Below are 13966 nucleotides of genomic sequence, written 5' to 3'. Positions count from 1 at the left end.
GCACCGCCCGAACAAGAGCGCGGGTACACGGAGGAGTGTTAGATATTAAGCGCGTCTGGTAACTCTCTGCAAATGCGTTTGTGGCGCAATGGGTTAAACGCTCGGCGATCTATCGTCGCGGACCGAGAGTCGTGGGTTCGATTCCCAAATTTTGCATGTTTGTGGACTTTTTCTCTCTGGTTTCTTTCTTTGTATTATTTCTATGACGTATTTCCGTGACGGAAATACGTCAGTGAAGTCTTGGTGGACCCCGGCATAAAAACTTTCGTGTTAAACAGTGAACCCTTTTCCATTGAAGTGCCAAGTATAGAATTGATTCATCATGCACCTTAATTGAAGCCTCTGTAAGAACACACATACAGAGAGATACGCAAGATTCACGGTGGATATTAATCACCCCCCCGCCCCCTTTTTTTTTCTCATCCTGGATCGCAGTCGTCTGGATTCGCTTTCGCGCAGGAGTACTTTGGAAAGCTCCGAAATATCAGCTTTTGTTCTCCGCTGTACAATGCCTACACCGATGGCTACATTGACAAACATGTAAGTTTTGTTTACAACCTACATTTTTAATTTATTTTCTGTACGTGACTTACCTGCGCCGGGAAAGAATAGGACTCAAGAAAGGCATACCCACGGGAGAAACAACGACAAGTCAACTAACGCAACTTATCTTAAGGAGTGAATTTGATTGTTCTTTTTCTTCGCCATATCCAAGGTCAGTATACTCCAGCTGCAGATAAACGTTACCAGGAATGTCTAAAAAAAAACACAGAAAGCCTATCAATCTTTGTTTCTGTTAAATCAAGGCAGCTATCTGACAGTGTTTGTCGTTGTTACTGACAGGCACCTCGTGCCAACTGTGACTAATGCTACAATACTGGAAAAATTTCAGTTTCTCCCACTGCTTCTTTCTTCTCCTTTATTTCTTTTCATTCCCTGCGCGTGCACTCCACGCCGAACGGAACCCGAGCCGTGGCAGAATGCAGCCGAACACGGTTCTGCGCGCCTCATATACGCCGGGCGCTCCGTTCTCCTAACGAGCTCTCGGCATCGCCCACGCAGCTGCCATGGCGAGACGTCAGGCAGCAGAGGCCGCGCAGACGGCCTCGCGACCTTCCTCGCCAGAAAGCAACGTGGCCGGCCGGTCGGTCGGCCGGCTCTTGGCTCGGCGTCGTCGGCATGGGGGCGAGGAGGGGGTACGTCTTGCGGTGCGGCGAGCCAAGTGGGGTGCACTCGGCTCCCTCCGGAACAGCCGTCGAGCCCCACAGCGGGGGGGAGTCCCGCTGGACAGGCTCAACGTCACCTCCATCCCCCCTCCTCATGCAGAGCCGAACGCAAATGAAGCAATTTCGAGAGGAGCCCTTCTCGGTAGGCCAGGCCCTCGCCGAAGCCGCCGTCTCGAAGCCTCTCTGCCCCACCTCGACAGGGACTCCGCGCACTGTGAAGAACGCCTCAGCACCTCGCTAGAGAGGCCCGACGCAACGTCTCTGCACCCCCCCCCCCCCCCCCCCTTCCCTTCGCGCTGTCCCGATCTCCGAAGCGCTCGCCTGGGCGGGCGTCAACAAGCAATACACCACGCTGCGCAAACTAATTTCTCGCTCCTCGTGCTTGCCGGGTCGCGATCGAGCGGGCAAGCGCCCTTGCTCGCCTTCCTAAAGTAAAACTTAATAAGGACGCAGATCTCTTCTTTCCTTTCTTGCGTTCGTTGACGCGGGAGGCTTGCGCTGGACCCTAAAAGAGAGGCGTTCGCGAAACGCCGTGAAGCGGGCGATTTTTCCTTTTGTCTTTAGGTTATCACTGCGAGCCTTTAGGTAGTGGTATCAAGTGCACCAGCATGATGTTATACTGAGGATGCTTATCTAGTGCGTCACGTGTTGGCTGGCGAGTCAAACGGTGACGCTTCAATAATAGAAAACCATTTGGGGGCAAGTGACTGGCCGAAAGAATCATCTTTACGTGTCGGTTACGACCGACATCTTATCAGAAACCTTAAAGAAAGGAAGGGCAAAGAAACTGACGCACTTCTATTCGCAGTCCGCGGTCCGGATTTGAGCGCTTCCGAGATAATTGGGCGCGTAATTGTTGGCACGAACGACAAACATTTCCATATAATGGGGGCCTGTTAGAGACCATAAGTATGCCATATGAGTAACGAACTTTAGAGCCCGCGGACTTCATGCAAACTTCGCGGCAATTTTCACAGTTACCTCGGTGTCGAAAACAAGTAAGCAAAAGACATAGCCTGAGAGTCTAAGGCGGTCTTGAGTTCTTTATAGCCTGACCTATAGCGCCCCAACCCCTGGCACGTCCGAGACAGCTTGCCCGTGACAGAAGCAAGACCCCCGTCAGTGCAAACAAAACAGGCCCCAGCGTCAACTCGTGAGTGGAGGCCAGGGAGCGGCGAGAAATACGCCGTCACCTCTGCAGATCCTCGGACTCGGCACCATTTCGTAGACTCTTCGTCTTGCTCGGCTTGGACGCGCGGCTGGCTGGAAAGCGAGAAGGGCTCGAAAGACAAACGCAGGCGCCTTCTTTGAGGTGTCCGGTTTCCGAGCCAGCCACCATGCGAGCCCAGCTGACAATGTGCAGTCGCCGCTCCCTGCTTGCACGCTGGCCAATCGCTGAAGAAACGCGAAACTGGAGAGCCAGCACGCTGCAAGCAGCCACGCAGGGGGGGGGGGGGAGGTTGTGTGTTGCGAACGGAACATCCATCGCGAGAGGCTCGCGGTCCTAAAACTAAAGAAAGCTCGCCCAGCGCAGCGCAGCTTGTGATGGTTTGCGGAGGACCGGGAATGAGCTGAAGTGAAATGGCTGATTGAGTTGAAAGACCCTGGAGTGACGCTTGTGGTATTTATTTGTAGCGCTAGAGTGACGAGAACACACGGAAAGCGAAATGCAATTGCTGGGTTTCGAAACCGAAATGTTGGCAGGACAAACAAACGCACTTTGACGCATTCTTTAGTCCGTGGGTGTCACAGTTGACAGCTATGCACTAGTGCAGCTCCATACCTTCGTTCCCCTATAGCCGACGAAAGCGCTACAGTGGTGATCCGTCTACAAGTCGTTATGCAAGCACCTGGCTCTGACGAGCTTTTCGCCGTGATCGTCTGTTGCTTTACGAAGTTTCATTATTGCACCAAGAATTCTTCAATCTTTGCATGTCGTGTTGTAGACGCTTAGATACCCATCGCTTTCAGAGGTCGTTTCTTACTTGCACCGTTGGCTGCAACTCGCACACAATGTCTACGGACGTCAACGCCTCTGGATCTTTGCCATGCCGCGGTGTAATTAGGTGTTGTATAGCATGCATTGGTTTGCAATCCGTGTAGTCTTCAAGCTTTAGTTCCATATCAGGAGTGTCAGAGTTGACATGCAGCAGGTGGGTATTTTCGAAATCCCCATGTCAGGTGCCTCCTGTTAGGCTTTTTTGATGCCTCCCCCCTCCCCCCCCCCTTACCTCCTAATTTCCCGTTTCAAAACCGCCCGGTTGCACGAGGTTCTGTTGCATTACATTGTATCAACAGCCACCCACTTGTCCACCTCTGACAGGGCACTGACGTCCAACAGTCTGGTGCGTCACCTCTCTCAAGTGACTTCTGTAGCTGGCTCCTGCTAGCAACTTGCTGTGATGCCAGACGCAAGCTACTCTATAACAGATTCCATACCAATTTGGCAATGAGGTCAATACGGAGATGCCCATTTGCACTTTGGCGACGAAAACAGCCCCACGGGGGAATCAAGGTGCGATTCGTACACACGTGCCTTGATTCCCCCTTGGGGCTGTTTTCATCGTAAGTTCACCCGGGCGCAAGGAGATATCTCTTCGGAGGCTTCGAGGTGGAGTGGCCCTCACACCATCGGCCACCTTGCTTGGGGCTCGACAAAAGACGACCAAGCAACGAGCCCCATGTGCTCGGCTACTGCGACAACGTCACATACTTGACACCGGCTTTGGATGTGTCCTGGAACGCGGCCGATCAGAATTAAGAATTTAAGAGGAGGAAGAAAGGCTAGACTGAAGCCAGACCTACCTGAAAACTACGCCCATTTCGTGATGAACAACAAGTTTGCAAAGACACTGGTGCAATCCTTGCACGATGCAAAGTTTGAAGATTTTATTTAAGTATATTTTATTGTTTATGCCTGTGGCGAAACCTCTGAAATAATAATAATAAAAAAACAAAGTTGTGTAGCGACGACTCTGGTTGGTATTTTGTCGAAGCTTTTCGTCAATGTCGTGGGTGCAACTAGTTCAAGGTCGGTCGAAACGAGGATGTGCTTTAACACGCATTTCTGCTTTTTTGAATCAGCTAATACACTCAAAAACTTGTGTACCACTACAGTGCCTAGAATATTGGCTAGTGGGCCGAGCAGGGTACCCTCTCTTTTCAATGGGGGAGCGTGGCGCCGTCTGCAATGAATGCCCACGGGGGCCGGCAGAGGTCGCAGCCGTGTAGGTGGGTGCCGACTGCGCGTGTCGTCTGCTTGGGTAGAGCAGTTTCGCAGTGGTTGCGTCGATTTCTGTGTTTGCGTTTTCAGTGTCATTACGGTGTTGCGTGTTTGTTCTTGCGTCATAAAAGCTTCGAGTGAGTTTGTGGTTGTTCTGCTCCCGTGTATGTGAGTAGGAGAACTATGTGACGGCGGTGAACGAATGTTGAAACCACAGCGACAGTGAAGCTTTGCGTGGTTGTGCTGGAGTAATTACTGCTCGAGCAAAGGGCTTGTATTCGTATTTACTGATGGCACACGACTCGCAGAAGGGGAACGAAGGATGACATGAAATGACAAAACGCTGACGTCAAGTGCTGTGGTGTGTGAAAAGTATTTAGAAAGCCGTTTCATCGAACGCTCGTTCACTATCATCGTGAACGGCGTTTTCAACAATCTTCGCCACAATAATCGCGTGTGAAATCGATGCGATACGTACGATATTCCATAAGTACCCTACACACCTTGTATCTCAAAGCAGAAAATTAAAAGAGACAAAATATATATATGTGCGAAAGAATTTCCATCAAAGTGGCACAGGCGCACCCAGTCGGTGGCCTCCTTAATTGTTGTGCTCTGCCGTTGAGACCGCAGAATCGCAGAACTTCGATCGAAGAATCTGGTGTCCACCGCAAAGCTTCTGTATCAAAAGAGTGCGCCCAGCACCGTAGTTTCAAAGCCGCGAGCGCTGGTTGGCAAAATGATGGTGCACAACGGCCGCAAACCACTAGCGAAAATCGCCATCTGTACTGCAATACGCCCTCGTGGGGTCTTTAAGATAAATAAATTAAATGAAATCTCGATCTCTATTCCAGTCGCGTGGATGAATGTGCTATCTGGGCCAGTGGAATCATTAGCTTTTGCTTATTGAGAAGGTGAAATGAATAACTTAAAATAATTTACTTGCCACCTTTATTTAAGGAAAATGCTAGTGTTGAACTGAGTGCTGTGATGATCACAGAAGAAAAAAAAGGTCGCACAACTTGTGATGAGGTACGTATAATCCTTGATCAAGAAAGATGCCTTAATTATCAGTTAATTCCAGCTTGTGTATGGTCGACGCCCTTTAATTAAAGCCTGCTTCAAGGAAGCAGTACCATAGATACATGGTTCTCACTGAAGAATGTTTGTTAAATCTTATGAAAACCCGTAGAATGTACGGGGAACATTGTACGTGTTTTCTTCATCTACCAAATAGTTCTCATCTGCTAATCAAGAATAGTTCTCATCTGCTAATCATCCTTCTCGGCTCACCCTCGCAAGCTTTCGCTCGCACCTATAGACATAATACGGCGTGCGGCCGCAATATTATATCACACTTAAATTTTATATACGGAATATCACGGCGATGGTGGAAATTCGTCTGGAGTGTCCACACAATTGCTATTGCAAAAAAGCGAAAGTGCAGGAAAGCATAGCGAAAACGAACAATCAATAGGAGTATGTATAATTCCATATAGGAAAATTCTGGCAAGTGAAGCAAAAGTTTATATTTTGCCCTGAAAGAGCAGCTCTTGTCGCACGACGTAAGTCGTATCACGGTATGCGATACAATGCTGAGTTTGTCAAACGTATGATGATCAACATGCGAAGTACATATACGAGCATCATCGAAGAGAAGTCATATATATATATATATATATATATATATATATATATATATATATATATATACATGGGTGTTTTTATAGACAATCCAAAATTTACCTAAAGAGGCTATATAAGAGCAGCGAACATGGCGTTGTCTTGCAGATGAGTTCCGAGGCGAGGCAGAAATACATCGCCGCTAATAACGTGAGGTTCAGAAGACAAATTAACAAAAATTTTATAGTTGTTGAACTGGAGAATATGAAGGCACTCACATTTTAACGCACCTTTTTTTTTTTTTTACCTTGAAAGTCGCACTTCATTCGAGATATTTATGATCGAACTTCAAAGGTCATTTGAGGCAATCCGCTGGAGCGCAGAAAAGGCGACCGCGCGCGGTCGTTACAGACCGAAACACCGTGACGACAAGCGCGAGAAAGTAGCGAATCGAACGTCTCGGCTGTAGTCGCGGCAGCTACTGATGTGTCACATATACGCTATGCCTAGCAAGCATGTGCGGCTGTGTGACGGGTTAGGATTTGCCGCGGTATGCTGTCATTCGCCGCACACTTCTTGAATATCTCGAATTTGTTGCGATTCTCCAGGTCGTTAAAAGATGCGTGTGGATGAAAATGTAACTGCCTTCTAATTTTCCATTTATACGACGGTCCCCAAGGCACGAATAAAAAATGTAATCATTAAATTTTTGCTAATTAGGCTTACGAGGCTCATGTCCGCCTCCCTTATGAACTCGTCTGCGAAAACACCAGGTCAGCTTCGTTCATTACTTTTAAAAAATAAAAAACTGTATTGTCTAAAAAAAACATCCTATATATATAGTCAGTTTCACAGGTCCACATAAATTAGGGGAAAAAATAAATTCTGGTGTTTTACGTGCCAAAACCACGACCTGATTATGAGGCACACCGTAGTGGGGGACTCCGGAAATTTAGACCACCTGGGGTTCTTTAACGTGCACCTAAATCATTCTTATTCTCTATTAGTAAGAAGTCGCCGAATAAGTATACTTCAAAAATCCTACGTTGCAATGAGCTGGACTGCCTTAGGAAACTAATGTAGTGCCACGGCCGCTGGTAGTGCTTTCTTTTCCTGAATTGAACCACTGGAGGTTCGACACTCGAAGCAGAGCTAGCTAGTACGTAAGCTCAAACGCAGGCAGCAAGCGGTAAATAAGCCTCCTTATAGTCAAAAGAAATCCTAAATTAGAAATCACCTTCCCACATGAGAAATTTACTGCTCCTACGGCTTTATAAATACAAAAAGCGTAGCAGCCCCTATGTGAAAACACGGCGATCTATGAAGAGCGGGTGGCGCCGCGGCTGGCTGGATGGATGGATGAGGCTGAATCCTTTAAATCGGGCGGTGGCATACGCCACCTAGCCATGACCTAGCCAGCACGATGATGATGATGATGATGATTTATTGGCATCCCCTTTGAAACGGGGCGGCGACAAATAGTCACCTAGCCTGCTTGATTTAATCAGGTATACTAAACATGTTCTTTATCTTGCATTTTTGTATACCTATCATTATTTTTCTTTTTCAAAAATTTACCTTGTACCGCTGCCTATGATTTTAAGAGATCAGGTCGCATCCATCTTTTCCCTACTTTTTTTCCACCAGTACTCTAATCGTCTCTTGCTGATCTCTACGGCTGATCTGTTTATGTTTCCTTCCACTTTAAACCCAAGCGCTTCTGGGAGTTGCACGTTACCTACGGTTCTCGCTGGGTGGATCCCGTCGCATTCCATTAGGATGTGCTGAGTGGTCTCTGGATCTTTACTGCAGCATACACATGTCTCATCTAATTCCGAATATTTGTTCCGATATGTTTTCGTCCTTAGGCAACCGGCTCGAGCCTCAAATAGCAAGGCACTGCCCTTTGTGTTATCGTACAGATTTTCCCTTCTAATTTCTTTCTTCTCATTCTTGTAAATCTCCATTGTCCTTTTCGTTTCCATTCTTTGCATCCAATTCACGGTCTCTATTTCTCTCACTTTCTTTCTGATGACCCCTGGTTGTCTATTTACAGTTTCGATTATCCTGTACTTGGTTGCCAACTTCCTTGACCTCTTCCTCCATTCTGTGTCTACGCTTTTCATGTAGAGATACTTGTGCACTTTAGCCGCCCATTTATTTTCATCCATGTTCCTGAGCCTTTCTTCAAAACTAATTTTGCTTTGTGCTTCTCTGACTTCAAAAGAGGCCCAACCCATGTCTCCATGCACTGCCTCATTTGTCGTATTACCGTGTGCTCCCAAAGCCAACCGGCCTACTGATCTTTGGTTAACTTCCAAACCCGCCAATATATCCGATTTTAAGCATATAATGGCATTTGCGAATGTTAGCGCTGGCACCATTACTCCTTTCCAGATTCCACGCACCACCTCATACTTATTGTGGCCCCACAGTGCTCTGTGTTTCATTAATGCTGCATTCCGCTTCCCCTTTATTTTCAGATTATCTTGGTGGTTGATTGAGTAATTCTTTCCTTCGTTTATGTGTACGCCGAGGTACTTATATTGCTTCACTATGGGTATTACTTGCTGTTGAATTGACACCACGAAGTTACTCGTGTGCTCATTAAAGATCATAATCCCTGATTTCTCTGTGCTAAACTTAAGGCCTAGATTTGTCGCTGCGTTCCCACAAATATTCGCAAGTATCTGTAAATCTTTTTTATTGTCCGCTAGTAGCACAATGTCGTCTGCGTACATCAGTCCAGGGATCTTCTGTTGCACCATTTGTCCATTACGCATGTAGGATAAATCAAAACCTAATTCGCTGTTTTCCAGTCGTCTTTCTATGCCCTTGACGTAAAGCGTGAACAACAATGGTGACAGAGGGCATCCTTGCTTCAATCCTTGGTGAATTCCCACCATTTCATTTCCTTTTCGGCCTTCCCATGCCACTTGTACTTGGTTGTCTCGATATATCTCCCTCAGCAGCTCCACGAAATCGTCATCTATGCCTTCGTATTGAAGAATATCCCACAACAATTCCCTGTCTACGTTGTCATAAGCTCCTTTAATATCTAGAAATGCTATCCATAAAGGTCTTTTCTGAGCTACTGAAATCTCTATGCACTGAGTTAGTACAAACATATTGTCTTCTAAGCGTCTGCCTGGCCTGAACCCATTCTGTAGTTCCCCCAATACACCGTTTTCCTCCACCCACTTTGACAGTTCTAATTTTATGGCTTGCATTGCCATTCTATATATCACCGACGTTACTGTAACTGGCCTGTACGAGCTCGTCTTATCCTTATCTCCTTTGCCTTTGTAGATAAGATTCATCTTGCTTTCACGCCATCCTTCAGATTCATCTTGCTTTCACGCACACACCCGCACTGCAGCGCTCCTAGCGGCAGCCGTCGACATTCATTGCAAACGGTGCCACCCGAAAGGCCGCGGTCGGCACACTAGCCAGTATATTCTAGGCACTATAGTACGACTCAGTGCCTCTACAGTAAGAGTCGTTTGAGGCATTCCAAATGTTTGCATGGTTGGTCGTTTTTCCAAGAAGTGTCTCGTAACTTCGCCCAAATCAAACTAACCATGACTGCTCATAGATATATGCGAAAGTAGAATGGCTCGCTGTGTACTATAGACTGGAACTCTACATCAAACTATTCCTTAAAGAAGAAGAAAAAAACAAAACAAAAAACGAAACATTGCCTCGAAATAGTACGGTCAGAGTACAAGCGGAATCATACCCGTCTAAGCACGATCGTTTCTTACCAGCGTCATGCCTTATGCATGTGCATGCTAATGTTAACCAGAAACGCCCAGCCCTCTGCCGCCACGGAATCTGATACGAAAACAGGAGAACAGCGCGCCAACGGCTGTCGGTCTGCTACACGCCCGGGACGTGCGTTGGCTCGCGTATCATAAGCGGGCAGTGATGGTTTCTGGTCCATCTCAAACGTTAACTGCACACACAAACATTGTCTTAATGAATGCAGGGGTTTGCCACACGCTGCTTATACGCGAAACACACGGGTCGCCCCCCCCCCCCCCCCCCTAATCTCCAGCGCCCCCTCGCCGTGCTTAAACGTTAGCGCCATGACAACAAAACAAATGACTACTCGCCCGTATACCTGCGTACACAGATATACAAATACATACGCACAGCTTCAAGCACCCATGCGCCCATTGTGGGCAGAGGCAAACTGGCGGATGTCATTGTAATGCAAATAGGAGGCTCGCTGGGCGCGCTATATAAACGACGGTGGCCTTGGCGTACGCACGCACGTGACGTCTCTCGGACGCTCGCGAATACACACTCGCGTGCGAGCGCTCATGTTACATAGCGGAGGGGAATAAGCGACGCTAGCTGCCCTCTCGACTTTACGGCGTTATGTGTGGCGGCAGTTTATACCTTTCCTTTCTCGCGCGAATTTTAATGTCACTGGCTTGCGGCCCGGGTTTGAGAGGCAAGGATGTGTGTGTATGTGTGTGTGTGTGTGAGGGACAGTTCAGGCGCGCGAAGACAAGGGCCGGGGGAAAAGGGGGGCGAGGGCTCGTTAGACACGCCTGCCTGCCCTTTTCGCCGACCAGCAGGCTGCGCGCACACACATAAACGCGCGCGCGGGAGGGTCTGACGCGAGCAAGGCGCTCGGCGATACAGCCTTCACGTGCGCCTCCACTGGTGGCAAACAGCGCCACCTGCGTTCATTTCGCGAGACCCTCTGCGTATGTTGCGCAATTTCGAAGAACTGCCGAGCGACGACCGCGAGAGAAAAGTTGAAGAGAAAAACATTGGGGGCCAAAGAAGAATAGAGACGTCAGGGTGAAAATAAAAGTGCGTCTGGCAGTTAAGCTGCAATGGCTCTCTGCGTGATGGGTACAATTGCCACCGAAGCTGTATGTATATTGCGTACGCATCAAGCGCGGAAAATGCGTGAGAGTTTCCTAAGCGGGGTCTCGCTGTGTCTCGTCCTCTTTGTTATATTACGTGCGAGAGAATTAACGCTTGCCAGTCACGGCAATAAATATTGCGGGCAAGGTCCTGTTTATGACGAGTGCGTCGCATGAACCTATAAATTACGCCCACATTCGCAGAAGAATTGTGTGCACAGTGAGAACGGAAACGGCAGCGCGGTGGGTGAAGCTGAGGTTTCTAAAATTCAAGCAGACGAAGCACGAGCGTGCGTGGCTCAGGCGTGAAGGAAAACTTGTCTTGTTTTCCGGTCTATGTGTTTATTATGCGTGTACGACGTATGCTCGCGAAATTGCGGGGCCAACTCTACCACATAGCAGCAGCAGCCTCTGTTCCGTGACATTACGAATAGAACGTCATTAGGCGCCAAGGCCAGCGCTTAATAAAATGGCAAAAATATCAGCGACGCCTTCAGTAATTTGAGAAAAAGAGAGTTCAACACTCTGTGTGACAGCAGCTATGTTTAAGAGAAAAGAAATCTAGCGCCTCCTTTTCTGAATTATCATTTTAAAACAGCTAATGCTAATTTCGTCGTTAAAGCGATTACTCGGAATCATGCAAACGCGTATGATACGCACCATGGTTGCTTAGTGGCTATGGTGTTCGGCTGCTAAGCACGAGGTCGCGGGATCGAATCCCGGCCACGGCGGCCGCATTTCGATGGGGGCGAAATGCGAAAACACCCGTGTACTTAGATTTAGGTGCATGTTAAAGAACCGCAGGTGGTCCACATTATCCGGAGTCCCCCACCACGGCGTGCCTCATAGTCAGATTGTGGTTTTGGCACGTAAAACCCTATAATTTTTTTTTTACTTAGTCGTGTATGATAAAAATTACATAAGGAAGTTGTCGGCAGCAATGTTCCTTGACGTTAAAGGCGCTTTTGACAACATAACTCATCGAGCCATTCATGACGCCTTGGGCGAGGTCGGCCCGGTGGCCTTGGTTTTCTATTGATATTCAGCTTGAAATACAGGTCATTGTTTGTGCAAATAGAGGGTGGTGTGACATCAGAACATAACACCAACCGCGGCGTACCGCAAGGTGGAGTCTTGAGCCCCACTCTTTTTAACCTCGTGCTCACAGACTTTGTTCATTGCCTTCCGCAATCCGTCCTTGTGTCGTTTTATGCAGACGATATATACATTTGGTCATCAGGAGTGACGCGTCCTCAGGTGAGTGCCAGACTCCAAAAAGCGGCCACACTAACATCAGGTTATCTTGGAGCACGAGGTCTTGAGGTGTCCTCCGAGAAGTGCTCTACGGTCGCTTTCGCTCGCAAAGCAAGTGAAAGCGACCGTGAAAGTGAAAGGGATCCTAACTCTCTCGCATGCGTAATCATGCGAACAATTATAATTTGGAGTCGGATATCGCAGAGCACAGACACGCTAGAAGAAGTCTTCCAAGTGATACTGTGTAGAAACACGACGGCCTCTAACTTTTCAATACAAACATGCCTGCTTACTGCAGCCACTAAAAGTTAATTATTAAATTTTAGTTAATTAAGCCATGGAAATCAATAATTACCAAATCATTCTGTGTCCTCCTGGGCGCATAACCTTAATGTAGAGATGGTCTTCACGTACACCTGTCGACTTAACTTTGATCACCCTTTAGAACACAGTACAAGAAGGGGACAGCAATATAGGATAGGACGCAGCACTGTATATTGTGTCGCCATTTTCTTGTTAGTAACGCTGCTTGAACTTACCCTCATGAACAGCTTAACAAAAACTGTGCTTTGTTCTCGCCGACTCACTGCTCAGGTAAACTATTAAAAAGCCTTGTTCAAGTACACAAGCTCATAAAGCAGTTTCCCGCAGTACCGTGGAGATTTAGGCAGTGCCCCTAGCGTCGCGAATTTATGCCTTCTTGCCTGTAATTTTTTTGAAACGCTACTCTTGTTAACTTGAGTGTATGTAATGTAATTGCACTTGGTGAAGGCCATGGATATAGCATACGCGGTACACTTGTTAGTAGCATAGGTATACCGGCCCGAGCGTCGGCTGAGCGCCGGTGATGACACGAACGCACAGTAGCATTGAGGAGCAGCATATATGTCAGCGCAGCTGCGCTGGCGCTGTCTTTGATCCATCAGCTGCGGTTATACAAAGTGCAGAAATGTCACTACAGTGTGGGTTACGTACCTCCTTGCAGAAAGATATGGATTCCAAGCGGAGACTCAATAAGCTTTACTGCTAGGAGGCGTCAAGCTCGCCAAAAACAATAACTTTGGTCCTGGCGAGTGATTTTACACCGAAAAAAGATAATTGTAGAAAATATTTCAGAAAAGATTGCTCAGCACCAGCCTTGTGTGGTACGACCGGATTATTGGCTGAACCATAAAATCTGCTTTGCGATCAAAGCAACCGGAGATGACTTGATAACTGTATAGAACCAGACGCAAACGCTTTGGCAAAAGTTGGCCGAAACCGATTCTGTGGATAAAATAAGCACAGGCCAACATACCCGCATTATAAACAGTGGATAACCATGGTTCAATTTAGGTTGCAGTGCATGAGAAAGCAGGCTAGGATGCATGGTCATCCTGATGTGTCTAATTTGTTATGTATGCTACGTATGGCCTGAATGTGCAGAATGCTGTTACTGTAGAATTTCCTTGGCCAAGATTTCTTTATTTTTCTTGGACACGCTCAAGGATCCAGGCTGGTCGAAATTATCCTAAGCCCGCTACTACGCGGCCTCTCATTGCCCATCTTTTTGCATTGAGATATTTTTAAAAATGCAGTATTTCTCACTCATATCCGTTGAATTGTTACGTAAAGTACTTTACCCCATACTGCACAATCTTGACTCGTTTCAACATAGTGAACACAAAAGTATCTGTTTAAATATGGACTACCCCTTTGTTTGGGTGTACCGGTACACCCAAACAAAGGGGCAGTCCATATTTAAAGTTTCTTTAAAG

Source organism: Dermacentor silvarum, chromosome 6, assembly GCF_013339745.2.
Source record: "Dermacentor silvarum isolate Dsil-2018 chromosome 6, BIME_Dsil_1.4, whole genome shotgun sequence".
Taxonomy (NCBI): Eukaryota; Metazoa; Arthropoda; class Arachnida; order Ixodida; family Ixodidae; genus Dermacentor; species Dermacentor silvarum.
Note: the sequence above shows the minus strand (reverse complement) of the source record.